We start from the raw sequence: 26,098 nt of genomic DNA on the forward strand, positions 1-26,098 counted from the left end.
GGATAATGCGCGAGCATTATCCCGACAATATGGTATTCAGCATGCTTCCTCGTTTCGAGCTGAATTGCAGCATACTCAATCCTTATTAGCTCATTCCTTGTCTTTGTGTCAGACTGGGGATTCCAATGATGACTTGCTCACATGCATTGAATGGCTGAAAGGCAAGGTCCAATCTCTTCAGGAAGAGGAATATGCAAAATATAAACTGTTGGCCAGAGCTGAAGCTTTACATGACAACAATTGTCATACTCATCAATTTTTTGCTCGTCTGCATCAGAAATATACCCGGGAAAATATTGTGCGCTTAAAGAACGGGCAAGGTGATATGGTGACCGATCCTGCCTCTATTATTGGCATGAGTGTTGACTTTTATAGGGCCTTGTTGGGTCCGTAAGAGATTCTTTTTGATGTTGTTCTCTTTGCTCGAACATATATTTGTGACTTGGTTAGTAATCAGGTTAAACTAGAATGGGTGTATCTAATTGAGACCGATATTTCTAAAGATGAAGTGGAAGAAGTGCTATCCCACTTGGCTCGAAGGAAAAGTCCAGGTTGGCATGGGCTTCCTAATGAGCTGTTTTCAGCTAGTGTGCAACTGCTCAAGGACCCATTAACTTGCTTGTGTCAATAGGTGTGGAACTCTGGTATGATGCCTTCGGATTGGAAGATTGCTGTAATCAGGTTGTTGCCCAAGGTTCCCTCTCCGGCCTCTTTGAAACAATGGAGACCCATTTCTGTTATGGGATCGTTATATAAAATCTTCTCCAAAATTATTGCCGACAGATTGCAAAAAGTTTTTCCCCACCTCATTCATCCATGTCAGTACGGTTTTATTAAAGGTCGGAATATAATGCACAACATTTTGAATGTTCAACTCAGAATTAACTATGCCAAAGCTTATAGCCAACAGGTTGTTATCCTTCAGTTGGATATTGAGAAGGCTTTGGATCATGTCAGTTGGTCTTTCTTGCGGCAATTAATGTCTACAATGGGTTTTGGGCCCCGTATGATTTCTCTAGTTGATACTATCAGTCAAGGTGCTGTGGCCAATATTGCTCTTAATGGAGGGATTATTGAGGAAATTGCCTTATCTCGGTCCCTTCACCAAGGCTGTCCTCTCAACCCTTTGCTGTTAGCTTTGGTAACTCACCCCATTCTCTCATTATTGGATAAGTTGGCAGCTCAAGGTGAGATAGTTGGCTTGACTCTTCCCGGCGGTGACCAGATTGTGGGTCAATCTTTGGCAGATGATTCTTTTATGTTTCTTAAGGCGGATTGTATTAATGTTAATCAAGCAATGGTGGCCTGGAATCTTTTTGCTTTGGCATCGGGTCTTCACATTAATACTCAGAAATCCACCCTTCTCTCTTTTACGGAGAATGATCTGCATGCCTTGGGCTGGAATGGGATTGTGATCACAAGGGGTAATATAACCAGACACTTGGGATATCCTATTGGTGTGGAGGTTGCTCCCCGGGCATTGCTGGATTGGATGGCCTCCCGAATTCATGACAGGTTCATGTACTAGAAATCCTAGAGTTGGCCACTACATGTTAGACTAAAAGTGGCTCAATGTATTATGATAAGTATGATCTCATTCTTTCTGCCATTGCTTCCTTGGACTAAGAAGTCCATTCTGGATTTGGTTCAGCCTATCAGATTTATGCTCTGGAAAAAGAAAGGCAATCGTTTGGGACAGGTATGGATCTCTTGGCAACATGTGACCACTCCGAAAAGGATGGGGGGTGCAGCTTTGCTAGATGTCAATTTGCATATGGCCGCTTTGAGGCTATCCCTGTTGCAGAGTCTATGTATTCAGTGTCATCCTTGGTCAGACATTGCCAAATTCTTCATAGAAAAGACTAGCATCTCTCATGGTAGCACGGTTATTCACACTTCCTAGTGGCATGCACTTAATTCTATGAGGCCTTTAAAGGTCTCCCAGTCTTTTCTCCTTTCTCATTTGATAGCTTCCTGGCAGAAGTTGCTTTGTTTTGCAGTTTGGCATCCCCCGGATATTCGTAAAGAGGAAAATTTGTTGCAAGACAAAATACTGGCTTCCTCAAAGTTGTTGGATTGGCCATAAAAAGATTTGCAGTGAGATATTTTCAATCGGATGGCTAGGTTGGGGTTGAAGACAGTCCGTGATGGGGTTATTCTTGGGCAGCCCTGTCTTTATTTCTTTAGGCGTATTTGTCAGTACTTTAGGGTGCCTCGTAGATACAACGACATTTGGTCGTCCATACAGGACAGTCTTCAGAGGTTCTTTCCTTTGCCTGCATTACAGCATTTCGATCCTTGGCGTGACTAGATGTTTGTGCTTCCTGATGATTTTGGGAAAATGTTAGCTAATCAGATATATCATCAGATGGTGGAAGCCAAGAGATGGGTCACGGGGAAAGTGAATAGGTTATGGCATCGTAGGGACAGTAAAAAGAAGTGGCGGGAAAGATTTTTCCAGCTTTGGAAGTCTAAGGTCCCGTATTAGGGAAAAGTCTTCATGTGGCGGCTACTCATTGGGGGTCTACCAACGGGAGAAGTGCTCCGTGCACGAAAGATCTCTGCTGGGCGTTGTATTTTCTGCATTACGTGTGATGAGACATTGCTTCATCTCTCTGTCTCCTGCCCTGTTGCGCGACAGATCTAGAATTTCATTTCCCGTGTGTGGGCCTCGGTGACTTAGCACCGCCTATCAGGTCGTTCGTGGATTATGGAAAATATGTCCTCTATGCCCTCTTTGAGTTCAGATTATTCCTATCTATTTCATTTCCTTAGATGGACAGCCTTGTGGCATATATGGCGTACATGCAATGTCTTTATTTTTGATTCAGCATCGGGCATCCATGTGGCCCGTGTGCGTGGAATAGTGTTATGGCAAATCTCCTCTATGATATCAGCAGACCTGGTTCTTCTGGATATCGCTGCTCCCTGGTTGGCGATTGCTCGCTCTACTCCAGCTGTTCCTTCGGTGTGATCTATTAGTATTGTTTATGTAATAGGTTCTTCTAGTTGTTCTGAGAGCCTGCAGGCCTTATATAAATACTAGTTACACAGAGAGCGAGAGAGACAGAGTATGTTGACCTAATGGTCTCATGTGATAGAAAATAAGAGATACAGAGAGAATGTTGACCTAATGGTCTGATGCAACTATTTACTATCTAATTCAATTATCTTCACGACTTTCTCTCTCTCTCTCTCTCTCTCCGAGAGAGAGAGAGAGAGAGAGAGAGAGAGAGAGAGAGAGAGAGAGAGAGAGAGAGAGAGAGAGAGTTATATTAATGTCTTCTAAAGACCAAAACTGGCCTATGAGACAAACTGTGATACAACTGATGAGGTCCAGCTATCCAAAATAAAAGTGCTGAATGAAAAGCTAAAAACTGGAAACTGAAAATATGGTGCTGTGACTGTGATAAGTGTCGTGTATGTGTATGTGCGTATGTAGCTCTGGTACTCCAGATAATGGCTACAAAAGGGGAACAAATGTCAGCTGTGATAGGGGAACAACTGTCGGCTGTGATAAAGTGGTGCGATGTGTATATGTAACAGATGCAGGGAGATATACTATCCTGGGATGTAGTAGCAGTCGTCGAAGTCGCTAATAGCAGGTGATCCCTCCTGGATGCAGGATGTGGTACATCGGCGGTGGAGAAAGAGCAAACTGGAGAGAGAGAGAGAGAGAGAGAGAGAGAGAGAGAGAGAGAGAGAGAGAGAGAGAGAGAGAGAGAGAGAGAGGGAGGAGAGAAAAACGACGCGATGGTGGATCTGGCTCCCCCGTGACCTGGCGATGTGCTTCCTGCCCTGTGCGCTGTGGGAGATCTTCCCCCAGACCAGTGTGGCGTTGGTGCTGCCCTGACGTCCACGTCAAGCCTTGCCCTCAACTTCTTGCCCAGCAGACCTGCGGAGCCTACTGGCATGCAATCTGCCGTCCAGGGTCGCCCTGCTCTGAGAGAGAGAGAGAGAGAGAGAGAGAGAGAGAGAGAGAGAGAGAGAGAGGAAGGAATCTGGAGAGCGATGGCGGATCGTAGTCGCGCCCTACCATTCGTCCTGTGTTGTCAGCCGTCGGTTGCTCCCTCTGGTGTGTAGACGGCGTCAGCGTCGCTCGTTCGTCGCCTGTCCTGGGCGTGGGGGTCCCTGCCGTCGCCCTCCCGTCACGTGGCCCCGCGTCTCCTACATCTCGCTCCGGCGCGTCGCCCTGTTCCGTCCCGCCCTGTTTATTGCCTGTCGCGTTGCAACGTCTGCAGTCGCCCCGTCTCCGTCCCCTGTGCTGTTGTTCGAGGCTCCGCCTGCGTGCTTTGTTCTTTCGTGCAGAGGCGCCCAGCTCTTAGCGGCAGTGTCGTGGATAGCGTGCCCACTGATCTGTACACGCTGAGAGAGAGAGAGAGAGAGAGAGAGAGAGAGAGAGAGAGAGAGAGAGAGAGGGGGCAGTTCGAGTTGCTTGCACAACCCATTGCCCCTTTCAAGCAATTTCTGGAGAGACTCCCTTTGCGTTTCAACTCGTCCTACTTAAAGCATACAATTTTCCAGGGCTATATGCAGCAATTGCTTGACAGATTCTTCTTGGACTTTTCCTCTCAGGGCACTGCGTCATTTGAAAGATTGCTCTCTAATGTGCAGCGGGTTGCTCGGCAATATGGGATCTATCATGCCTCTCTTTGTCGGCGCCGTCGACAGGCAGCGGAGGACCTGCTGGTTTTGGTTCGCTCCCTGCTGGTGGACACTCCAGATGATGCATTTCTGCTTGCACTAGCCATGCGGGTGGCCGATCTTATTAAAGAATTCCAGTTAAAATCGTATCAGCAGGCCAAATTGCAACATCTGACAGAGACTTTGCAAGATAGTGCATGTCAGACCCATAAGTTCTTTCGAGCTCTCCACGCCTCTCCTGCTCGAGAGAATATGACCAGACTCGAGGATGCACAAGGCCACCTTATCCTGGATCCACAGACTATTGTGCATATGTGCAGGAATTATTTCCGTGACCTTCTTGGTTCCGCTTCTCCACCTTCCGCCCAAATTACTCAGGCCCGTTCGGTTTTTTATGACCTCGTCCGAAATCAGCTTCCGCAGGACATGCAAGCTACTCTGGAGTCAGATATTGGTGAAGCAGAGGTTATGGATGTCCTGTTACACTTGCCCAAAGATAAAAGTCCGGGTTGGGATGGTCTCACCAATGAGTTCTTTGAAGCTTTCGCTACCCAACTGGCGAAACCATTGCAGGCTTTGTTTCAGCAGGTGTGGGAAACGGGGATCATGCCTCCCTCATGGAAACAAGGACTTATTAAAGTGCTTCCAAAAGTTCCTTCGCCATCTAAGTTGACACAGTGGCGCCCCATTTCTTTGATGGGTTCAATGTACAAAATCTTTTCCAAAGTAATGGCGAATCGGCTCCATAAGCATCTCCCTGCCCTTGTCCACCCTCTCCAGTATGGTTTCATTAAGGGCCGAAATATTCTACACAATGTTTTGAATGCCCAATTGGCCATTGATTATGCCCGGCATTCTAATCAGGAGGTGGTACTGATTCAACTGGACCTGGAAAAGGCTTTTGACTATCTGGACTGGTCTTTCGTTGCTGACCTTATGTCTGCTATGGGCTTTGGTGCTCGGATGTCTCGTCTGATCTACACCATTAGTGCTGCGGCGTCTTCGCGAGTCATGCTGAACGGAGGTGTTACTGAGCCATTTGTCCTTGCCCGTTCTGTCTGACAGGGGTGCCCTTTGAGCCCTTTATTCTTTGCCCTTCCGACACATCCAGTTCTTTCCATGTTATCACATATGGCCGCCTCCTCCCAGTTGGCCGGACTGTCGCTTCCTACAGGACAACACTTCATTAGCCAATCCCTGGCGGATGATACTTTTATGATTTTGCGTGCGGACAAGGATAACCTTCGAAAAGCATTGGATGTTTGGGGTCTCTTTGGTCAAGCGTCAGGCCTTCGTATCAATGCGCTCAAATCAGCCATTCTAAGCTGCACGGAGTCGGATTTGCAGTCCTTGGACTGGCAGGGTCTGGTTGTTCCTCGAGGTTCCATTGTCAGGCATCTTGGATACCCTTTGGGTGTTGATGTTCCCCCAACGCAGCTTCTGCAGTGGATTTCTCAGAAAATGGTGGCCAAGTTTATGTATTGGAAGTCTCAGGCCTGGCCTTTTCATGTTCGCCTCAAAGTAGCCCAGATCATTATGGTGCCAATGCTCACATATTTCTTGCCATTGTTGCCCTGGACTCCTACGACTCTGAATGCTCTCACTCAGTCTATTCGCTTCATGCTATGGAAGAAGGACTCATTGCATGCAGGTATTTCCTGGATCTCCTGGTCGCATGCGTGCACCCCCAAACGCATGGGTGGCGGAGCTATTTTAGATGCCCAAACTCACATGCAAGGACTTCGTTGGTCCCTTTTCCGCGCCATGTGCTCGGATGATCATCATCCGTGGGTCGCTATCGCCCGTTATTTCCTCGAGGGCCATGGGCTTCGGCATGGCAATACCCAACTCCGGAGTTCTTGGTGGCACGTTCTGAATGCTGATTCGCGGTTTTCTAGTTCTTCTTCATCGCTGCTTACTCATTTGGTGTCTTCCTGGAAACATGTCCTTCAAAAGGCTCAGTGGCACCCACCGGAGGATCGCTTGGCTACTAACTCTTTTCAATTGGAATTACTGGCAGTCTCGCGTTTACTTTCGTGGGAAGGTAAACATGAGCTTAGACCACAATTCAACCGAATGGCACGTTTGGGCTTGTCTTCAGTTGCGGATGCCACCCTTGCCAGTCGCAATGTGCTTATATCGTTTCGTACTGCTAGGCGGCTTTTCAGGATCCCTCGTGGATATAGGCCTTTATGGGAACAGCTTTTGACGGTGATCCAGAGCAGACAACCCTTTCCTGCTCTTGCTTCGGATCATCCGTGGCAGGATTGGGACCTACAAGGCCGGCTGCATTTGAGCAAAGCTTCTGCTAACCAAGTGTATCATCTTCTGATTAAAGATAATCAATGGCTAGTTACTAAAGCGAATGCTTTATGGGGATTGCGCAAATCCCGGTCATGGTGGAGGGCAACTGTGATGGAGGGCTGGGTCAACAAGACACCCTTTAAATACAAAGTCTTTCTTTGGAGAGTGATGATTGGGGGTCTTCCGCTTGCTTCGGTTCTTTCCAAGCGACGAATCTCCAATGGCACGTGTTTCTTTTGCACCACTACTATGGAATCCGCCCGCCACCGATTTATTTCTTGCCCCGTCGCTAAGAAAGTCTGGTTATTTTTGTCGGCCGTTTGGCAAGGGGTGGTTGGTATCACACTGCACCCCTTTGATTGGGTTTTGGGCCAGCCTAAATACCCTACTCCCGCACAGCCACATATGAAGCTCATGTATCACTTTCTTCGATACTGGGGCTGTTGGCATAACTGGACCATTCGGAATGCTTTTCTGTTTGACTCCGCCCATAATGTTCAGCGGCATATTGTGAGGCTTAAGGGCCTCTTGTATTGGCAGTTAGCTCTTCTCCATCGTTCTGATTTGCTCTCTACGGAGGACTTCCGTCCTTGGCATATGGCAATTTCCTCCGCATCCTTGCCATGAAATTGTAACTTGTAGTACTTAGCACCTCTTCACATGATGGCTTGGATTGTCGTCATGTATCTTGTAATCAAGTAATCTTGTATTTTTTTCGTAAGTAATACAATTACCTTTTACGAAAAAAAAAAAGAGAGAGAGAGGGGGCTCTGCGCCTGCGTTTCGCCCTTTCGCCCTGTGCGTTAGGGTTTCGGCTGACACCTGGCCCTTGCCCTGCGCCCCCGACTGTCCCCCTCTGCCATCGACTGCCCGCCCTGTGCTCCACCCTCCTGCCCCTGCACTGTTAGGGTTGTGCCCTGCCGCGTGCCCTCTTGGGACAGGTCGCGACTGCGGAGGACAAGGTTGCATTTCCCGCTCGCCACCGCGCATCAGTCCTCCTTCGAGATCCAATCGTGATACAAGATGGCTGGTCTGGATCTGGATTTCATAGACCAAACGATGGCAGCACTTGGCCCGGATTCTGATACTGAGGAACCTGAGGATATGGTTCCGTGCACCGAAGAGATGCCCCCTGGTCCTAACATCCAGCCTGCGGGTAAACGTACCAAGCATACTTCGGAAGAGACAGTGGTTCATCAGGATCGTTCCTATGCTCAGGTTGCTTCGGATTCTGTGGACTCTCAGGATGTTGACTGGGAGCATTTGCTGGAATTTGCCAACACTTTGCTTGGCGATTATGTTCAACATAATCAGGAAGTCTTTTCGGACTCTGTACCTGACGATGTTCTGGAAGCCACTGTGGACCCAAAAACTGTCCTACGCTCCTTTTCGGTGTTTTATGATCGCGCTGTGATACTCTTCTTCACTGGTCGCATCCCGCTGCATTCCCGTATTCGCCAGTGGCTGCACGGTCTGCTACAAGGGGAATGTGTTGAAGAGATTTTTGTTGGGCCCCGAGGTTTTTTTGAGGTCCTGTTGAAATCTGAGACGCACCGTGCTGCTCTCCTGTCTAAACTGCCTTTGTTTTTTCATCACCGGCTGGTTTATGTCGTTCCATGGCGCCCAATGGCAGATTTTCAGCGTCTGCTGCAACGTGAATGCCCTGTGTGGGTAGAAGTGGAAAATTGTCCGGCTGTTTATTGGCCACTATTGAAGGATGCTATGGCCGCTGTGGGCACTGTTCTGGTCCCTCCAAGTCTAAGGGCTGTGAATCGCAACCGCTTGTGTATGTTATGGGACACGGCAAGGAAAAGGCCTGCTTGGTTACGTCTCAATTGCTCTGGCATGCATCTGTTACACTTTCATTTGAAATGGGGCAATTTTGCAGGACATTGCTTTTCCTGTGGACAATTGGGGCATTTTATGGCCGAATGCCCGGAGCAGCAACACACTTCAGATGTTGGCCCTGTTGCGCCGCCCATGGAAGATATGGTGTGTGATGCTCCGTCGTTGGATATTATCCACCCGCCTAAAGTTTTGGACAAAGGTAAACAACAAGTTTCGGGTCTGGATTCCCGTGCCACTGATTGGGTTGAAGTACGTGCAAAAAAAGGCAATAGGGTTGTTGCTGGCATGGAGAATACTGTGCCTACTACCTCACAAGACTCCATGCGTACATATATGCGCAGGAAGGAAATGTTGTCTTCAGAGCGCTGTGCTCCTGCTATGGTTTCCTCTGCCCCCCGTCCTCAGCCCGCCAGGAAAATGTATTCGGATCGTCCAAAGGGTCCACCTGCTAAGCTGGCTTTTGATACCAGAGGCAACGTCATTACCCTGTGGGACCGTCGTTATTCCCGTTCCATCCCCAAGCCAGCTGATATGCCGTCTACTTCCAAATCTGGTCCTCAGAACTCTTTTGCTGTGTTGGCGGATTTCTTGGACGAGGGAGTCCTGGACATTCTCGCAGAAAAAGTCAAATCGAGGCAAGCTGTGCCTCCTACCTGATTTTGTTTTGAATACACATGAAAATAGCCACGTGGAATGTGCGAGGAATTTGTTCTCGACACAAGCAATATGCCATGTGGACTGTATTGTATGAGAATCAGTGGGATATCCTGTGCGTTGTTGAGCATAAGAGTCACGGAGAAGCCGGAAAAGTTGTGGATTGCCATGGCTTTCGTTTGTTCTATGTAGGGACACAGGCCATGCATTATTCGGGTGTGCTCATGATTGTACATGACAAATATCAGCCTGTTCTTATTAAAAATGATGTACATGGCTGCTTTCTGGTGATTGAAATTTTATTCAAAGGGGAGATCTTATGGTTACTTGGCCTCTATGCTCCGAATGATCCGTTATCTCGTCGGGAGCTTTGGCAGACTTTGCAGACCTCCTTGTCACTTGGCAGACGAGGCTTCTTGATGGGGGATTTCAATATGTGTGTTGATTCTTCCCAGTCCACATCGGAGCATTCGGTAATGGATGCGCCGGAAAGTCGTATGTGGCATGAGTTGGCTCTTGCTGTTCTTAAGCAAGATCTTTGGTCCTGGCTATACCCGCCTTCTATAGGGTTTACTTTCCATTCTGCCCAGTATGCAACAACATGGTCGCGGTTGGACCGCATATACATCATGCAGAATGATGATTTTCTTTCTGAGATGCTCGAAATAAAAGTGTTGCAGCAATATGCCTTGTCAGACCATTTCCCTCTGCAGCTTGAGCTGCTTGCACAACCCATTGCACCTTTCAAGCAATTTCTGGAGAGACTCCCTTTGCGTTTCAACTCGTCTTACTTGAAGCATGCAATCTTTCAAGGCTATATGCAACAATTGATTGACAGATTCTTCTTGGACTTCTCCTCTCAGGGCACTGCTTCATTTGAAAGATTGCTCTCTAATGTGTAGCGGGTTGCTCGGCAGTATGGGATGTATCATGCCTCTCTTTGTCGGCGGCGTCGACAAGCAGCGGAGGACCTGCTGGTTTTGGTTCGTTCTCTGCTGGTGGACACTCCGGATGATGCATTTCTGCTAGCACTGGCAATGCGGGTGGCTGATCTTATTAAAGAGTTCCAGTTGAAATCGTATCAGCAGGCCAAATTGCAACATCTGACGGAGACTTTGCAAGATAGTGCGTGTCAGACCCATAAGTTCTTTCGAGCTCTCCATGCCTGTCCTGCTCGAGAGAATATGACCAGGCTGGAGGATGCAGAAGGCCACCTTATCTTGGATCCGCAGACTATTGTGCATATGTGTAGGAATTATTTCCGCGACCTTCTCGGTTCCACTTCTCCACCTTCAGCCCAAATTACTCAGGCCCGTTCGATTTTTTATGACCTGGTCCGCAATCAGGTTCCGCAGGACATGCAGGCTACTATGGAGTTAGATATTTGTGAGGCAGGGGTTATGGACGTTTTGTTACACTTGCCCAAGGATAAAAGTCCGGGTTGGGATGGTCTCACCAATGAGTTCTTCGAGGCTTTTGCTACCCAACTAGCGAAACCATTGCAGGCTTTGTTTCAGCAGGTGTGGGAAACGGGGATCATGCCTTCCTCATGGAAAGGACTTATTAAACTGCTTCCAAAGGTTCCTTCACCATCTACGTTGAAACAGTGGCGCCCAATTTCTTTGATGGGTTCTATGTACAAAATCTTTTCCAAAGTAATGGCGAACCGGCTCCATAAGCATCTCCCTGCCATTGTGCACCCTCTCCAGTATGGTTTCATTAAGGGCCGAAATATTCTGCACAATGTATTGAATGCACAACTGGCAATTGATTATGCAAGGCATTCTAATCAGGAGGTTGTACTGATTCAACTGGGGCTGGAAAAGGCTTTTGACTATCTGGACTGGTCTTTCGTTGCTGAACTTATGTCTGCTATGGGCTTTGGTGCTCGGATGTCTCGTCTAATCTACACCATCAGCACTGTGGCGTCTTCGCGAGTCATGCTGAATGGAGGTGTTACTGCGCCATTTGTCCTTGCCCGCTCTGTCAGACAGGGCTGCCCTTTGAGCCCTCTCTTCTTTGCCCTTGCGACGCATCCAGTTCTTTCGATGTTAGCTCATATGGCAGCTTCTACTCAGTTGGCCGGATTGTCGCTTCCTACAGGACGGCAATTCATTAGTCAATCCCTGGCTGATGATAGCTTTATGATTTTGCGTGCGGACAAGGATAACCTTCGAAAAGCATTGGATGTTTGGGGTCTCTTTGGTCAGGCGTCCGGCCTTCGCATCAATGCGCTCAAATCAGCCATTCTCAGCTGCACAGAGTCGGATTTGCAGTTCTTGGACTGGCAGGGTCTGGTTGTTCCTCGTGGCTCCATTGTCAGGCATCTTGGGTACCCTTTGGGTGTTGATGTTCCCCCAAAGTCGCTTCTGTAGTGGATTTCTCAAAAAATGGTGGCTAAGTTTATGTATTGGAAGTCTCAGGCCTGGCCCTTCCATGTTTGCCTCATAGTAGCCCAGACAATTATGTTGCCAATGCTCACATATTTCTTGCCATTGCTGCCCTGGACTACTGCGACTCTCAATGCTCTTACTCAGTCGATTCGTTTCATGCTATGGAAGAAGGACTCATTGCATGCAGGTATTTCCTAGATTTCTTGGTCGCATGCGTGCACCCCCAAACGCCTGGGTGGAGGAGCTATTTTAGATGCCCAAACTCACATGCTGGCACTTGGTTGGTCTCTTTTCCGCGCCTTGTGCTTGGATCATCATCCGTGGGTCGTTATAGCCCGTTATTTCCTTGAGGACCAGGGGCTTCTGCATGGCAATACCCAAATCCGGAGTTCTTGGTGGCATGTTCTTAATGCTGATTCGCGGTTCTCCAGTTCTTCTTCATCGCTGCTTACTCATTTGGTATGTTCGTGGAAACTGGTCCTCCAGAAGGCTTAGTGGCATCCAGCGGAGGATCGCTTAGCTACTAACTCTTTTCAATTGGAATTGCTGGCAGTCTCGCGTTTACTTTCATGGGAAGGTAAACACGAGCTTAGACCACAATTCAACCGGATGGCCCGCTTGGGCTTGTCTTCAGTCGCGGATGCCACCCTTGCCAGTCGCAATGTGCTAATATCGTTTCCTACAGCTAGGAGGCTTTTCAGGATCCCTCGTGGATATAGGCATTTATGGGAACAGCTTTTGACGGTGCTCCAGAGCAGACAACCCTTTCCTGCCCTTGCTTCGGATCATCCCTGGCAGGATTGGGACTTTGAAGGCCGGCTGCATTTAAGCAAAGCTTCTGCTAACCAAGTGTATCATCTTTTGATTAAAGATCATCATGGCTAGTTACTAAAGCGAATGCTTTATGGGGATTGCGTAAATCCCGGTCATGGTGGAGGGCAACTATGATGGAGGGCTGGTTGAACAAGACACCCTTCAAATATAAGGTCTTTCTTTGGAGAGTGATGATTGGTGGTCTTCCGCTTGCTTCAGCTCTTTCCAAGCGACGAATCTCCAATGGCAACTGTTTCTTTTGCACCACTACTGTGGAATCTGCCCGGCACCGATTTATTTCTTGCCCCATCGCTAAGAAAGTCTAGTTATTTTTGTTGGCTGTTTGGCGAGGGGTGGTTGGTTTCACCCTATGCCCCTTTGATTGGGTTTTTGGGCAGCCCAAATACCCCACTCCGGCACAGCCCCATATGAAGCTCATGTATCACTTTCTTCGATATTGGGGCTGTTGGCATAACTGGACCATTTAGAATGCTTTTCTTTTTGATTCCGCCTATAATGTTCAGCGGCATATTGCTAGGCTTAAGGGCCTCTTGTATTGGCAGTTAGATCTTCTCCGGCATTCTGACTTGCTCTCCAAGGAGGACTTACGTCCCTGGCATATGGCAATTTCCTCCGCGTCTTTGCCATGACTTTGTAACTTGTAGTACTTGGAACCTCTTCACATGATGGCTTAGATTGTCATCATGTATCTTGTAATCAAGTAATCTTGTATTTTTTTTCGTAATTAATACAATTACCTTTTACGTAGAGAGAGAGAGAGAGATCTGGCAAGCTTTCGTTTGGCATCCTACATGCCTATGCCGTTTCACGTCGCTCGTTGCATGTTGGAGCTGGCTCGTGTGACCTCATCTGACCTGGTATACGACCTTGGTTGTGGAGATGCTCGCCTTCTCATCGCAGACTAGCACAGGGTCTCGTCTTTCCTGTCCGCCACTTCGAATCGTGCCCTGGCCGTCTAGAGGTCCATTTTCTATCATGCTCGCACTCTGTCCTAGCACACCTGTGTATCATCATCGATCTGATTTGCATCCTGACATTCCTTTGGCACCCTGCCCTGTATCTGACGCCGAGGATCTGACGGCCTGCTCTAATCCCAGAAGGAGATGGATTGTGTTAATGTCTGTACAAACAGTACCGCAGAGTATAGATTTGTGCAGAGGACCTAAGCTACGACCTGCAAACAGAGAGAGAGAGAGAGAGAGAGAGAGAGAGAGAGGAGAGAGAGAGAGAGAGGATCGCGAGGAGAGTGGGAGCGAGAGAGACTCGGCGCATGGCGTCCTCCCTGTCCGCCGCGTTCGGTCGTGGAGCACTGTCCACATTTACTGCGTCGGGACCATCGCGCCCTCCTACAGCAAGCGTCTGAGCTTCAAGCTATTCGTTACGAGCGTGGCCGTCTCCAGCTCCTTGATCAGAACTCCAGATTTGCGTGAAGACCTGCAGTCCTACAGCGGCCATCTCGACTGCAAAAATGTCAGATTGATCAGTGACGACCTGCCTGCAAACACAGACTACCTACCACGCAACTGAGCCGCGCAGAAGAAGAAGACCAAAAGGGTGTCGCCCTGCAACCCTGTGACCTGGCGGCAGGGAGAGAAGGTGGTGGGCGCTGTTCAGGTGTTGACCTGCAGAGAAATTGAAGGGCAGACCTGCGCAGCCCTAAACAACACTGCTGTTCTCAGTTCTGGCACACAGATGTGCAGGTTTTTGACACAGCAGACAGAAATCTGTGGTTCAGCTCATGTGCGGCTTCAGCAGTGAGAGAGACGGGCACACAGAAATTGAGCTCAGCAAGAGAGAGAGAGAGAGAGAGAGAGAGAGAGAGAGAGAGAGGGAAGGAGCCCTGACCAGAGAATCGCCAGGATCAAAGGGTGTGCTTGCAGAATACGTCCCTGCACAGGCCGGGTCACGACAGTTTAGGGACAGGCAGATAGACATTTTACAAGGACAGATCTGAGCCTAGGAGGCAGCAGATTATTGAAGAGCAGAGACTGTAGACAGTACATCCTGCTGCTGCAGTGAGGGAGCGAGCGAAAGAGAGAAGACAGCAGTATGGCTGGCCTGGATATGGATTTTCTCGACCGGACGGTGGCAGCCCTTGGTCGTGATTCCGATACAGAGGAGCCGGAGGATATGGTGCCATGCACGGAGGAGCCGCCTCCGGGTTTTGAACTGCCGCCTGCCGGCAAACGCTCTAAGCACACTTCAGAAGAGCCAATGGGTCCTCAGGACCGTTCCTATGCGCAGGTTGCCTCCGAACCTGTGGATTCGCAGGAAATAGACTGGGAGCATTTGCTGGACTTTGCCAATACTCTGCTTGGCGATTATGTCCAGCATAATAATGAAACCTTCTCTGCTGCGGCTGCGGATGATGTGCTGGAAGCGACAGTGGACCCAAAATCAGTCTTGCGGTCCTTCTCGGTGTTCTATGACCGTGCAGTTATACTTTTTTTCACCGGCAGGATCCCAGTGCTCTCACATATTCGCCAGTGGATGCACCATTTATTGCAAGGGGAGTATGTTGAGGAGATCTTCCTTGGACCTCGCGGCTTTTATGAGGTGCTGTTGAAATCGGAATCGCATCGAGCTGAGCTACTGTCCAAGTTGCCACTATTCTTTGACCGCCGCTTGGTCCATGTGGTACCATGGTGCCCTATGGCTGACTTCCAGCGTCTGCTTCAATGTGAATGCCCGGTGTGGGTAGAAGTGGAAAATTGTCCAGCGGTATATTGGCCATTGTTGAAGGACGCGATGGCGGTTGTGGGCACAGTGCTGGTTCCCCCAAGCCTCAGGGCTATGAACCGAAACCGTTTATGCATGTTATGGGATACGGCCAGGAAAAGGCCTGCGTGGCTTCGCCTCAATTGCTCTGGCATGCATCCTTTGCATTTTCGCCTGAAATGGGGCAATTTTGCCGGACACTGCTTTTCATGTGGTAAATTAGGGCATTTTGTAGCTGAATGCCCGGAACGGCAACTGTCTTCTGAGGAGGCGCAGGTTGTGCAGCCCAAGGATGACATGGTGCTTGATGCCCAGACACAGGAGACCCTTCAGCCACCTACTGTCATGGATAAAGGTAAACAACAGGTCCGAGCTTTGGATTCTCCTAGCTCTGATTGGATTGAGGCACGACAAAAAAAAGGTAAAAAGTTGGACGCAGGCCTGGCAGATCCTGGGCCTCATGTTTCCCCGGATTCCGTGCGCACGTACACGCGCAGGAAAGACATGGTTACCTCACAGCAGGTTGCGCGTACCATGGCCCCGTCAGCCCCCCGTAATCCGTCTTCAAGGAAAGTCTATTCCGAGGGCCCCAAGGGCCCACCTGCTAAGCTGGCGTTTGATGCAAAAGGCAATGTGATTACACCTTGGGATAGGCGTTATCCCCGCCCTGCTCCCAAGGTAGTGGATTTCCCTTCTACCTCTAAAGCAGGTCGCCCGAATTCATTTGCAGTATTGGCTGATTTTCTGGATGAGGGTGTCCTGGATGCCCTCACGGAAAAGATGCAATCGAGGCAACAGGCGCCTCGTTCCTGACTTCCTTTTTTTGAAAATATATGAAGATTGCCACGTGGAACGTGCGAGGCATTTGCTCTCGCCATAAGCAACATACCATGTGGTCTGTCTTGCATGAGAATCAGTGGGATGTATTATGTGCAGTGGAGCACAAAAGTCATGGTGAGGCAGGAAAGGTTGTGGATTGTCGTGGATTTCGTCTGTTTTATGCAGGGACACATGCTAAGCATTATTCGGGCGTGCTGATGATTGTTCATGAGAAATACCAGCCTGTTCTTGTTAAAAATGATGTGCACGGCCGCTTTCTGGTAATCGAAGTCCTATTTGAAGGCGAGATTTTATGGTGGCTGGGACTTTATGCTCCCAATGATCCCACATCCCGACGGGATCTATGGTCGACTTTGCAGGGCTCCATGGCACTTGGCCGCAGAGGGTTTTTGATGGGAGATTTCAATATGTGTGTTGACTCTTCTCAGTCCACCTCAGGGCATTCGGTAATGGATACGCCAGAAAGCCGGGTGTGGAACTCCTTTGCTTTGCACATACTTAAGCAAGATCTTTGGTCGTGGCTTCACCCTTCTGTTTCAGGTTTTACTTTTCATTCTGCACAATATGCAACCACTTGGTCGCGGTTGGACAGAATGTATATCATGCAGGGGGATGATTTTCTTCCCGAGATGCTGGAGATGAAGGTCTTGCAGCAATATGCGTTGTCGGATCATTTTCCCCTCCAGCTTGAGATGCGGGTTCAATCTGTTGCACCTTTTATGCAGTTCCTGGATAAGCTCCCTTTACGCTTCAACTCCTCTTATTTGAAGCATCCAATTTTTCAGGATTATATGCAGCAACTGATTGAGAGGTTCTTATTGGACTTCGCCTCTGAGGGCTTGGCTTCGTTTGCACGCCTGCTCTCTAATGTGCAGCGGGTTGCTCGGCAGTATGGGATTCACACTGCCTCTCTTTGTTGCCGACGTCGACTTGCAGCAGAGGACTTATTGGCCTTGGTCCGTTCCTTGCTCCTGGATTCCCCAGATGATGATTTTCTGCTGTCACTAGAGCGCCGTTTGGCCCATCTTATTCAAGTCTTTAGCTTGAAATCTTATCAGCAGGCCAAGCTGCATAACTCGACTGACACATTGCAAGATAATGCCTGCCAGTCTCATAAGTTCTTTCGCGCCTTGCATGCTTCTCCGGCTCGCGAAAATATGACTCGACTTCAGGACTCGGAAGGTCGCATGGTCACTGATCCGCAGACCATTATCAATATGTGCAGAAATTATTTTATGGATCTTTTTGGTTCTTCTTCCTTGCCGTCTAGCCAGGTTACGCATGCCCGCTCGGTCTTCTATCAGCTGGTCCACCAGCAGGTTCCGTTTGATATGCATGCCTCTTTGGAGGCGGATATTTGCGAAGAGGAGGTTATGGATGTTTTGTTGCACCTGCCTAAGGATAAAAGTCCTGGTTGGGATGGTCTCACTAATGAATTTTTTGAGCACTCAGCCACGCAGTTGGTAAAGCCTTTAGTGGTCATGTTCCAGCAGGTTTGGGAAACAGGGGTCATGCCTTCTTCATGGAAAGAAGGCCTTATCAAACTGATCCCCAAGGTCCCTTCGCCGTCAAAGCTGCAACACTGGAGACCAATTTCGTTGATGGGCGTGATGTATAAAATCTTTTCCAAAGTGCTGGCAAATCGGCTTCACAAGCACCTTCCAGCTCTTGTGCACCCTCTCCAATATGGTTTCATTAAGGGACGCAACATTTTGCACAATATCTTGAATGTGCAAATGGCTATTGATTATGCGAGGCACTCCAATCAGCAAGTGGTCTTGATTCAACTGGACCTGGAAAAGGCGTTTGACTGTGTGGACTGGTCTTTCCTTGCAGATCTTATGTCTGCTATGGGCTTTGGGATCCGCATGTCCCGATTGATCTACACCATTAGTACTGAGGCTTCTTCAAGAGTTATGCTTAATGGTGGGGTCACAGAGCCATTTCTCCTTGCACGCTCGCTCAGACAGGGCTGCCCTTTGAGTCCTCTCTTCTTTGCCTTGGCGACTCACCCGGTCCTTTCAATGTTATCCTCCATGGCGGCTTCTGCCCAGCTGGCAGGGTTATCTCTTCCTTTGGGGCAGCACTTCATTAGCCAATCTTTGGCTGATGACTCCTTTATGATTTTGCAAGCGGACAGGGAAAACATTCGCAAGGCATTAGATGTTTGGACGCTCTTTGGTCAAGCTTCTGGTCTTCGCATCAATGCCTTCAAGTCAGCCATTCTCAGTTGCACGGAGCCTGATTTAGAGTCATTAGGCTGGCAGGGCCAGGTGGTTTCTCGTGGCTCGATTGTCAGGCATCTTGGATACCCATTGGGGGTGGATGTATGGCCAAAGGACCTGCTGGAGTGGATTTCACACAAACTGGCGGCGAAGTTTATGTATTGGAAGTCGCAAGCCTGGCCGTTCCATGTCCGCCTCAAAGTGGCTCAGACAATTATGCTACCAATGCTGACGTATTTCCTGCCATTACTGCCATGGACGCCCAGTACTTTGAAGGCTCTCACTCATCCCATTCGTTTCATGCTATGGAAGAAAGATTCACTGCAGGCAGGCATTTCCTGGATTTCATGGTCACATGCATGTACCCCTAAGCGCATGGGTGGTGGAGCTATTTTGGATGCAGAAACTCATATGCTGGCTCTTCGTTGGTTTCTGTTTCGTGCCATGTGTGTGGATCATCACCCGTGGACCATCATAGCCCGTTTTTTTCTTGAGGACAGCGGCCTCCGCCAGGGTAACACACGGCTTCGAGCCTCATGGTGGCATGTCCTTAATGCTGACGCTCGATTTTCCAGTCCCTCGTCCTCTTTGTTACTGCACTTGGTCGGCTCTTGGAAAGTGGTGCTCTAAAAGGCCCGTTGGCATCCTGTAGGGGACCGCGTGCAGACAAATTCTTTTCAGCTGGAATTGTTGGCGGTATTCACATTACTTTCATGGGAAGATAAACATCAGCTTAGACCAAGATTTAACCGCATGGCCCGTTTGGGTGTGACTTCGATTGCGGATGCTACCCTTGCCACTCGCAATGTCCTTGCATCATTTCGGACTGCTAGGAGACTTTTCAGGATCCCGTGCGGATACCGTGATTTATGGGGGAAGCTTTTCTCGGAACTTCAGGGTAGGCAACCCTTTCCTGCCCTGGCTATGGATCGCCCTTGGCAGGACTGGGACCTTGCAGGCCGGTTGAGTCTGGAAAAGGCCTCTACTAATCAGGTGTATCATCTTCTCATTAAAGATCACCAATGGTTGGTTGTGAAAGTTAATACTGTTTGGGGCCTGCGGAAATCACTGTCATGGTGGCAGGCAACGCTGATGGAGGGATGGCAGAATAAGACACCTTTCAAATGCAAGGTCTTTCTGTGGCGGGTAATGATTGGTGGTCTTCCTCTTGCCTTGGCCCTTTCCAAGTGTCGAATCTCGAATGGCACTTGCTTCTTCTGCACCACTTCGGCGGAATCGGCCCGACATCGTTTTCTTTCTTGCCCGCTCGCCAAGAATATCTGGTCACTTTTGTCACAAATCTGGCACGCGGTGGTGGGATCCTCACTGACTCCCTTCGATTGGGTTTTTGTGCGCCCGAAGTATCCCACACCGCCGCCGTTACATATGAAGATCTTATTGCATTTTTTCAGATACTGGGGATGCTGGCACATTTGGACCACCCGAAATGCTTTTCTCTTTGATTCGGCTTCTAATGTACCGCGACATATTGCAAGGCTTAAAGGGCTCTTGCATTGGCAGCTAGATCTCATCAGGCACTCTGACTTGCTCCCTCGGGAGGATTTGTATTCCTGGCATTTGGCAATTGCCTCTGGGTCCTTGCCATGATTGGTGTAACTTTTTAGTACCCTAGTCCGGGGATTTCCCACACGTTGGCCTACGGCCCTCGTGCCTCTTGTACTCGTGTAATCATGTAATCTTGTACTTTTTTCGTAATTAATACAATTACCTTTTACGAAAAAAGAGAGAGAGAGAGAGAGAGAGAGAGCCGTGTAAATAGCTTCAGATCTCTTGTTAAAGTGGTGATACAACATGGCTGGTCTGGACATGGCCTTTATCGACCAAACGGTGGCAGCCCTTGGCCCGGATTTTGAAACAGAAGAACCAAAGGATATGGTTCCTTGTACAGAGGAGATGCCACCTAGTCCTGACTTCCAGCTTGCGGGCAAATGCACCAAGCATACTTCGGAAGACTCAATGGATCATCAGGAACGTCCTTATGCTCAGGTTGCTTTTGCTTCTATTGATTTTCAGGATGTTGAGTGGGAGCATTTGTTGGAGTTTGCCAACACTCTGCTTGGTGGTTATGTTCAACATAATCATGAAGCGTTTTCTGGCTCTGAAACTGAAGATGTTCTGGAAGCCTCTCTGGATCCTAAAAATGTGTTGCGCTCATTCTCAGTGTTTTATGAACGTGCTGTTATACTTTTCTTCACTGCAAGGATCCTAGTGCTTTCCTATATTTGCCAGTGGCTGCAAAGTCTACTACAAGGGGAGTGTGTTGAAGAGATTTTTGTTGGGCTCCGAGGCTTTTATGAGGTGTTGTTGAAATCCGAGCAGCATCGTGCCGATCTGCTGACTAAACTGCCTTTGTTCTTTGATCGTCGTTTGGTTCATATTGTGCCATGGCACCCAATGGCAGATTTTCAGCGTTTGCTTCAACGCGAATGCCCGGTGTGGGTTGAAGTGGAAAACTGTCCGCTGTCTACTGGCTACTGTTAAAGGATGCCATGGCCGTTGTAGGCACTGTTTTGGTTCCCTCCAGTCTAAGAGCCACGAATTGCAACTGTTTGTGTATGTTATGGGACACTGCTTGGAAAAGGCCTGCTTGGTTACATCTTAATTGTTGTGGCATGCATCCTTTGCACTTTCGTTTGAAATGGGGTAACTTTGCAGGGCATTGTTTTTCGTGTGGAAAATTGGGGCATTTTATGGCCGAATGTCCAGCGAAGCAACCGACTTCAGATGCTGAGTATGTTTTGCCTCCCATGGAAGATATGGTGCTTGATGCTCCGTCGCAGGATGCGACCAAGCCACCTAAAGTTTTGGATAAAGGCAAACAACATGTTTCGGGTTTGGATTCTCGTGTCAATGACTGGATAGATGTACGTGCCAAAAAAGGTAAAAGGTTTGATGGTGGTATGGCGGATACTATGCCTAATGCTTCACAAGATTCTTTGCGTACTTATATGCGTAGGAAAGACATGTTGTCTTCAAAGCACACTACTCATGCTATAGTTTCTTCTGTTCCTCGCAATTAGCCCACTAGGAAAGTATATACGGATGGCCCGAAGGGCCCACCTGCTAAGTTTGCTTTTGATGCTAGAGGTAACGTGATTACCCCATGGGATCGTCATTATCCCCGTTCCATCCCCAAGACAGTGGATACACCGTCTACCTCTAAATCTGGTCGTCGGAACTCTTTTGCAGTGTTAGCTGATTTTTTGGATGAGGGATTCCTTGACATTCTAGCAGAAAAGTTAAATCAAGGCAAGCTTTGCCTCGTTCCTCATTTTCTTTTTTAAATACACATGAAGATAGCCACGTGGAATGTGCGAGGCATTTGTTCTCGCAATAAGCAACATGCCACGTGGAGTTTATTGCATGAGAATCAGTGGAATGTCTTGTGTGCTGTTGAGCACAAGAGTCACGGTGAAGAAGGAAAAGTTGTGGATTGCCATGGGTTTCGCTTGTTTTATGCAGGGACACATGCCACGCATTATTCTGGTGTGCTTATGATTGTACATGAGAAATATCAGCCTATTCTTATTAAAAATGATGTACATGGTCGTTTTTTGGTGATTGAAGTTTTATTTGAAGGAGAGATCTTATGGTTACTTGGCCTCTATGCTCCAAATGACCCTTTATCCCGCCGGGATCTTTGGAATACTTTGCAGACCTCCTTGTGACTTGGCAGACCGGGTTTTTTGATGGGGGATTTTAATATGTGTGTTGATCCTTCATAGTCCACATCAAAGCATTTGGTGATGAACGCTCCGGAAAGCTGTGTGTGGAATGCGTTTGCTCTTGCCGTACTTAAGCAAGATCTCTGGTCATGGCTACACCTCTCTTCTACAGGGTTTACTTTTCATTCTGCGCAGTATACTACTACATGGTTGCGGTTGGACCGCATGTACATCATGCAGGATGATGCTTTTCTTCCTGAGAGGCTGGAAATGAAAGTGTTGCAGCAATATGCCTTGTTGGACCATTTTCCTCTACAGCTTGAGATGATTGCACAACCCATTGCACCTTTTAAGCAATTTTTGGATAGACTCCCTTGGCGTTTCAACTCGTCTTATTAAGCATTCAATCTTTCAGGGTTATATGCAGCAATTGATTGATAGATTTTTATTGGATTTCTTCTCTGAGGGCAATGCTTCTTTTGAATCATTGCTCTCTAATGTGCAGCGGGTTGTTCGACAGTATGGGATCCATCATGCCTCCCTTTGTCGGCGGCGTCGACAAGCAGCGGAGGAAGTACTGGCTTTGGTTCGTTCTCTACTGGTGGAGACTCCAGATGATGCATTTCTGCTGCCATTGGTTATGCGTTCGGCTGATCTGATTAAAGAGTTTTAGTTGAAATCTTATCAGTAGGCCAATTGCAAAATTTGACAGAGAATTTGCAAGATAGTGCTTGTCAGACTCATAATTTTTTCGAGCTGTCCAGGCATCCCTTGCTCGAGAGAATATGACTAGGCTCCAGGGTGCGGACGGTCAAATGGTCATTGATCCTCAGACTATTGTGAATATGTGCAGGAATTATTTTCTAGATGTTCTGACCAAATTACTCATGCTCGCTCAGTTTTATATGATTTGGTCCGCAATCAGATTCCGTATGACATGCAAACTACATTGGAGATAGATATTCGTGAGGAGGAGGTTATGGATGTTTTGTTACACTTGCCGAAGGATAAAAGTCCCGGTTGGGATGTTCTCACAAATGAATTCTTTGAGGTTTTTGCTACCCGCTTGGTAAAACCATTGGTGGCTATGTTTGAGCAGGTTTGGGAAACGGGGTCCATGCCTTGCTCATGGAAAGAAGGACGTATCAAACTGCTTCCAAAAGTTCCCTCACCATCTATGTTGAAACATTGGCGACCAATTTCTTTGATGGGTTGTATGTATAAATTTTTTTCCAAAGTGATGGCGAATCGGCTCCACAAGCATCTTCCCGCCATTGTGCAGCCTCTTCAATATGGTTTCATCAGGGGCCGAAACATTCTGCATAATGTCTTAAATGTGCAAATGGCTATTGACTATGCAAGGCATTCTAATCAGGAGGTGGTATTGATCCAATTGGACCTGGAAAAGGGTTTTGATTATTTAGACTGGTCTTTCATTGCAGAACTTATGTCTACTATGGGCTTTGGCACTCGGATGCCTCGTTTGATCTACACCATTAGTGCTGCGGCTTCTTCGTGAGTTAAGCTGAATGGTGGTGTTACCAAGCCATTTGTCCTTGCACGCTCTGTGAGACAGGGTTGCCATTTATCCCATATGGCAGCCTCTAACTAGTTGGCTGGATTGTCTCTTCCTTTTGGACAGCACTTCATTAGTCAATCCTTGGCTGATGACAGCTTTATAATTTTGCGTGCGGACAAGGATAATCTTCGCAAAGCATTAGATGGTTGGACTCTCTTTGGTCATGCTTTTGGTCTCCATATCAATGCTTTGAAATCAGCCATTCTTAGCTGCACGGAGTCAGATTTGCAATCATTGGACTGGCAGGGAATGGTTGTTCCCCGTGGTTCGATTGTCAGGCATCTTGGGTACCCTTTGGGTGTTGATGTTCGGCCAAAGCAAGTACTAGAGTGGATTTCACAGAAACTGACAGATAAGTTTCTGTATTGGAAGCCACAGGCTTGGACTTTTCATGTTTGCCTCAAAGTGGCTCAGATAATTATGTTGCCAATGCTCACATATTTCCTGCCCTTGCTGCCTTGGACTACTTCTACATTGAATGCTCTTACTCAGTATATTCGTTTTATGTTATGGAAGGACTCCTTGCATGCAGGCATTTCATGGATTTCTTGGTCGCATGCATGTACCCCCAAACGCATGGGTGGTGGGGCTATTTTAGATGCCGAAACTCATATGTTGGCACTCCGTTGGTCTCTTTTTTGTGCCATGTGCTTGGATCATCACGCGTGGGTCTTTATAGCCCGTTATTTTCTTGAGGATCACGGGCTTGTGCATGGTAATACCCAAATTCAGAGTTCTTGGTGGCATGTTCTTAATGCAGACTCTCGGTTTTCTAGTCCTTTATCATCTCTGCTTGCTCATTTGGTATGTTTCTAGAAACTGGTTCTCAAGAAGGCTCAGTGGCATCCAGCGGAGGACTGCTTAGCTACTAACTCTTTTCAACTGGAATTGTTGGCAACCTCGCGGTTACTTTCTTGGGAAGGCAAACATGAGCTCAGACCAAAATTTAACCGCATGGCACGTTTGGGCTTGACTTCAGTTTGCAGATGCCACCCTTGCCAGTCGCATTGTGTTGATATCGTTTCATACAGCCAGGAGGCTTTTCCGGATCCCTTGTGGATAGCGTGATTTATGGGGACAGCTTTTCATGGTGCTCCAGAGCAGACAACCCTTTCCTGCCCTTGCTTCGGATCGTCCTTGGCAGAACTGGGACCTTGCAGTCTGGCTGAATTTAGAAAAGGCTTCAGCTAACCAGGTGTATCATCTTCTGATTAAAGATCATCAATGACTGGTTACTAAAGCTAATACTGTATGGGGATTGCGTAAATCTCAGTCATGGTGGAAGGTAACTGTGATGGAGGGCTAGTTGAACAAGACACCTTTCAAATGCAAGGTCTTTCTTTGGAGGGTGATGATTGGTGGTCTTCCTCTTGCTTCAGCCCTTTCCAAGCGTCGAATCTCCAATGGCAATTGTTTCTTTTGCACCTCCAGTGCGGAATCGGCCCGTCATCGATTTATTTCTTGCCCTCGCGCTAAGAAAATCTGGTCACTCTTGTGAGCAGTTTGGTGAGCGGTGGTTGGTTTCTCGCTAAGCCCTTTTGATTGGGTTTTTGTGCGGCCCAAATACGCCACACCAGCACAGTCGCATATGAAGATCTTGTTTCACTTTCTTAGATACTGGGGTTGTTGGCACAATTGGACCATTCGGAATGCTTTTCTTTTTGATTCGGCCTCTAATGTTCAGGGACATATTGCTAGGCTTAAAGGTCTCTTGCATTGGCAGATAGATCTCATTTGGCACTCTGACTTACTCTCTCGGGAGGACTTACTTCCCTGGCATATGGCAATTTCCTCTGCGTCTTTGCCATGACTTTTGTAACTCTTTTGTTGTTTAGTACTTAATAAATATAACATCCATTACGAAAGAGAGAGAGAGAGAGAGAGAGAGAGAGAGAGAGAGAGAGAAGGATAGCCATTGTGGAAGATAGTGTGCCCTGTCCTTGAGTTGCTTGCAGAAGCCTGTCCCTGAGCCGCTTGTGGACGTCGTCAGTCCCTTCTTGCAGACGCGTACCTGCAAGCGGACGCCTATGCGAGCATGGACGAGACTCGCTGCGGACGACCGTGAGTACTCTCAAAGCCCCCCCTTTTTTTTTGCCCTCTTCGCCTCTTGCCATCCCGTCTTTTGCCTTGCCTGTCCTGTCCTCTACCCTACTCGCGATTCTCCTTGGTGACTTGTTTCCCGTCATCTGCCTTGCTCGCGACCATCATCCTCTATCTGGTCTGACATTCGCTAGCGCCTTGCCCCGCGTCAGACTGCGTGGGTCTCACGACTTGCTCTAATCTTGGGTAAGATAGACTGAGAGAGAGAGAGAGATTGCAAATAGAACAACAGAGGAAAGATTGGTGCTGAGGTTCTAAGGTTCAACGGCATAC

The 26,098-nt window shown here is 48.1% G+C and overlaps 1 protein-coding gene across 5 annotated transcripts in view; it reads left to right on the forward strand.

Moving 5' to 3' along the window:
• The window catches only part of LOC148038366 (Transducin family protein / WD-40 repeat family protein), a 184,495-nt gene that overhangs the window by 115,939 nt on the left and 42,458 nt on the right, over positions 1-26,098 (forward strand). The window lies entirely within an intron of this gene.

The sequence above is a fragment of the Lygodium microphyllum genome, chromosome 3, assembly GCF_053477565.2.
Source record: "Lygodium microphyllum isolate KBCC chromosome 3, Lygodium_microphyllum_v1.1.10, whole genome shotgun sequence".
In the NCBI taxonomy this organism is placed as follows: domain Eukaryota; kingdom Viridiplantae; phylum Streptophyta; class Polypodiopsida; order Schizaeales; family Lygodiaceae; genus Lygodium; species Lygodium microphyllum.